At 45.2% G+C, this 1,811-nt stretch overlaps 2 non-coding genes across 2 annotated transcripts; one reads left to right on the forward strand and one right to left on the reverse strand.

The window, feature by feature from the left end:
- Nucleotides 1-832: 832 nt before the first annotated feature.
- Trnav-uac (transfer RNA valine (anticodon UAC)) lies at nt 833-905 on the reverse strand. Its single transcript has one exon. It is a non-coding gene; the product is annotated as a tRNA-Val (tRNA).
- Nucleotides 906-1,140: 235 nt separating this feature from the next.
- On the forward strand, nt 1,141-1,212 carry Trnap-cgg (transfer RNA proline (anticodon CGG)). The gene has a single exon. It is a non-coding gene; the product is annotated as a tRNA-Pro (tRNA).
- The last annotated feature ends 599 nt before the right edge of the window (nt 1,213-1,811 follow it).

Consider the following 1,811-nt stretch of genomic DNA (forward strand, 5'->3'; position numbering starts at 1 on the left):
AAAGTCATCAGATGATCAAAATGACTTGCAAAATGATTTAGATAAGATATCTGTATGGTGCGAAAAGTGGCAATTGACCCTGAATAAAGAAAACTGTGAAGTTATTCACATGAGTACTAAAAAAAATCAGCTAAATTTTGATTACGCGATAAGTCACACATGTCCGAAGGCTGTAAATTCAGCTAAATACTTAGGGATTACAATTACATATAACCTAAATTGGAACGATCACGTAGATAAAATTGTGGGTAGAGCAAACCAAAGACTGCGATTCATTGGCAGAACACTTAGAAGGTGCAACAGGTCTACTAAAGAGACTGCTTATACCACGCTTGTCCGCCCTATTCTGGAGTACAGACATGACACGTGAATTGGAGTGGTAATTATTAAAACAAAGACGTTTTTAGTTGCGACGGGATCTTCTCATGAAATTTCAATCACCAGTTTTCTTCTCCGATTGCGAAAACATTCTCTTGCCACCCACCTACATAGGGAGAAATTATCATCACGATAAAATAAGACAAATCAGGGTTTCTCATTATTAGTTAACATCACACTTTGACAGAGCTGTGACAAGGCGAGTAGGGTGAGCTCAGGAAAGCCAGTAGCAAGCGCACTTGAAGTAGCCCTGAAGAACCGGATTATAAATTTTGCCAGCCATAATGGAGCTAGGGGCGTTCTCAGTTACCAAATACCGGTGCAATAAGAGAGCAACAGCATTTGACAGTAAAATGACGCCCTATCCGTCTAGCATACGACATCGCTTGTCTCTGCATACGCGGACGTGAGGTCATCTCGGAAATGAAATCCGAAAAATAGATTAAAATTGTTGTGTTCCCGCCCGGGATCGAACCGGGGACCTTCTGCGTGTAAAGCAGACGTGATAACCGCTACACCACGGAAACGACGGTTCTTTTTATGTACCACCCGGAGACTCGTAATAGCAACAGTTTTTCTTCTGTGTTAGCAAGGGCATCGGCTACGAGCTCCCTCCGATTCGTGAAGTTCCTATAGTAAAAGACGTCGATGAAAACAATCCAACCGCGACAGACAGGGTGAACGCTGGCTGAGCTGCAGCCCTACATGGTGAGACCATCAAAGGTGGCGTCATTCACATGCAGTTAGTTTACGGAACGAATAGGCTCGTTGGTCTAGGGGTATGATTCCTGCTTCGGGTGCAGGAGGTCCCGGGTTCAAATCCCGGACGAGCCCTTGCGTTTTGTACAACGGTGTGGTAACAAATCGCATGGCGGCGGCTGTTTCGCGCATTTCCAGGCCTCCAAGTCAGCGCTAAAATCCGACAACCAGTTCTGAAACCGTTTCATTTGAGCCATGTGCACCCTGCTGATGGAACGTTTGAAGTTTATTTAAATGGTCACAGTAGAGATCGTAGCAAGTGTCTTGCTGAGTGCGACGAAAACGGGTTTCCGTCCGCAATCGAACCGGGGACCTTCTGCGTGTTAGGCACGGCGCCTGGGCTCGGCGGCAGCTGCTACTCTTTCTGTCCTTACGAGATACCGTCGATTCGCGCAGTCGTTATTGCAAAAGATGTCACCAAAGGCAATCGCTTCGTTGGCGGCAGCTCGCACAGAAAAATTTAAGTGATCGCCTTTCCCGCGTGCCGTTCGAGAATTGAACCCCCCTGCCAGGCACTTAATTGTGAATAGCAGAGTAATCACATAGATGTAGTTGATACACCAGTAAAACTAGGAGTTCTGCATTTCAAAACTACATTTATTGAACTCTTATTCAAAACCAAATGCAACAAGACGCAGGTACTCCACAATTTGTGATCCATACTAAAATCTTAT

The sequence above is a fragment of the Schistocerca serialis genome, chromosome 2, assembly GCF_023864345.2.
Source record: "Schistocerca serialis cubense isolate TAMUIC-IGC-003099 chromosome 2, iqSchSeri2.2, whole genome shotgun sequence".
NCBI classification, from domain to species: Eukaryota; Metazoa; Arthropoda; class Insecta; order Orthoptera; family Acrididae; genus Schistocerca; species Schistocerca serialis.